Consider the following 2500-nt stretch of genomic DNA (forward strand, 5'->3'; position numbering starts at 1 on the left):
CCCTCAGGATAGCTGGTGCTCGTACGAGTCTCATCCGGTAAAGCGAATGATTAGAGGCCTTGGGGCCGAAACGACCTCAACCTATTCTCAAACTTTAAATGGGTGAGATCTCCGGCTTGCTTGATATGCTGAAGCCGCGAGCAAACGACTCGGATCGGAGTGCCAAGTGGGCCACTTTTGGTAAGCAGAACTGGCGCTGTGGGATGAACCAAACGCCGAGTTAAGGCGCCCGAATCGACGCTCATGGGAAACCATGAAAGGCGTTGGTTGCTTAAGACAGCAGGACGGTGGCCATGGAAGTCGGAATCCGCTAAGGAGTGTGTAACAACTCACCTGCCGAAGCAACTAGCCCTGAAAATGGATGGCGCTGAAGCGTCGTGCCTATACTCGGCCGTCAGTCTGGCAGTCATGGCCGGTCCTTGCGGCCGGCCGCGAAGCCCTGACGAGTAGGAGGGTCGCGGCGGTGGGCGCAGAAGGGTCTGGGCGTGAGCCTGCCTGGAGCCGCCGTCGGTGCAGATCTTGGTGGTAGTAGCAAATACTCCAGCGAGGCCCTGGAGGGCTGACGCGGAGAAGGGTTTCGTGTGAACAGCCGTTGCACACGAGTCAGTCGATCCTAAGCCCTAGGAGAAATCCGATGTTGATGGGGGCCGTCATAGCATGATGCGCTTTGTGCTGGCCCCCGTTGGGCGAAAGGGAATCCGGTTCCTATTCCGGAACCCGGCAGCGGAACCGATACAAGTCGGGCCCCTCTTTTAGAGATGCTCGTCGGGGTAACCCAAAAGGACCCGGAGACGCCGTCGGGAGATCGGGGAAGAGTTTTCTTTTCTGCATGAGCGTTCGAGTTCCCTGGAATCCTCTAGCAGGGAGATAGGGTTTGGAACGCGAAGAGCACCGCAGTTGCGGCGGTGTCCCGATCTTCCCCTCGGACCTTGAAAATCCGGGAGAGGGCCACGTGGAGGTGTCGCGCCGGTTCGTACCCATATCCGCAGCAGGTCTCCAAGGTGAAGAGCCTCTAGTCGATAGAATAATGTAGGTAAGGGAAGTCGGCAAATTGGATCCGTAACTTCGGGATAAGGATTGGCTCTGAGGATCGGGGCGTGTCGGGCTTGGTCGGGAAGTGGGTCAGCGCTAACGTGCCGGGCCTGGGCGAGGTGAGTGCCGTAGGGGTGCCGGTAAGTGCGGGCGTTTAGCGCGGGCGTGGTCTGCTCTCGCCGTTGGTCGGCCTCGTGCTGGCCGGCGGTGCAGGATGCGCGCGCCTGCGCGGCGTTCGCGCCCCGGTGCTTCAACCTGCGTGCAGGATCCGAGCTCGGTCCCGTGCCTTGGCCTCCCACGGATCTTCCTTGCTGCGAGGCCGCGTCCGCCTTAGCGTGCTCCTCCGGGGGCGCGCGGGTGCGCGGATTCTCTTCGGCCGCCATTCAACGATCAACTCAGAACTGGCACGGACTGGGGGAATCCGACTGTCTAATTAAAACAAAGCATTGCGATGGCCCTAGCGGGTGTTGACGCAATGTGATTTCTGCCCAGTGCTCTGAATGTCAACGTGAAGAAATTCAAGCAAGCGCGGGTAAACGGCGGGAGTAACTATGACTCTCTTAAGGCGGCCAAGTGGCGGCGGTGTGGCTGCATCCGGACTTGGCTTTTCGAAGTGCGGTCTTGATGTAGTCGTGCTGCTGCTGCGAGGTGCCTTCCTTGGGTTATAGTTACAGGGAGAGTGATGCGCAATACATGGGCCTAGCCCTCTTAGCCTCTCCTCTCCTGCGGTCTTCTCCCCTTCTCGTGGGCCCGCTGATTTTCGCAGAGTGGAAGACCGCACCAGGGGCTTGGGGGGGTTACCAGCCCCCCCTCGCATTATCCCTTTATAGTTGGGGGCAGCCTACAAGAAACAAGAGATGGTGGCCCTTCCGCTGAAGGTGCCACCCCAGCTACCCCAGCACCTATCCGGCCAACCGGCCGTAACGAAAATGCGATAGTTTGTGTAGCTCCCTTTGCTTGCAGTGAGTGCCACCGCACTTTTACCACGAAGAACGGTCTCGGGGTCCATCGCCGCCGCCAACACCTTGCGGCCGCCAACGCTGAGATCGTGACGGAGAGGCATCGCGCGAGGTGGACGGAGGAAGAAGTCCTGTCGCTCGCCAAGGCAGAGGCCGAACTGTTCCTTGAGAGGGACGCCCGGTTCTTCTTCGTTAATCAAGAGCTTATTAGGATGTTCCCCGACCGAACGCTTGAGGCAATCAAGTGCCGACGGCGGCAAGCTGCCCACAAGCAGCTTGTCCGCCAATTCATGGGGGCGCTTGAGATCGGTCGGGGGGAAGAGCCGGCGTCCCGCCGGGGAGCAGCGAGCTCGCTGCCTGACGCGGGCGAGGCCGCTGCGCCGCCCGTCGACGCAGCCGAGGACTTCGCGGCCGACACCACCGGGCCGCCGCCGGAGGGGCCGACTGACGCCGCCATGTGGGAGCATCTGGCGGGGCTACCTGCTTCCGCCCAGCGTTTCTCTGCTCTG

The 2500-nt window shown here is 60.8% G+C and overlaps 1 pseudogene; it reads left to right on the plus strand.

Moving 5' to 3' along the window:
- Positions 1-2500, plus strand: part of LOC126444850 (large subunit ribosomal RNA) — a 7955-nt pseudogene that overhangs the window by 1287 nt on the left and 4168 nt on the right.

This window comes from Schistocerca serialis, unplaced genomic scaffold (genome assembly GCF_023864345.2).
Source record: "Schistocerca serialis cubense isolate TAMUIC-IGC-003099 unplaced genomic scaffold, iqSchSeri2.2 HiC_scaffold_303, whole genome shotgun sequence".
Classification (NCBI taxonomy): Eukaryota; Metazoa; Arthropoda; class Insecta; order Orthoptera; family Acrididae; genus Schistocerca; species Schistocerca serialis.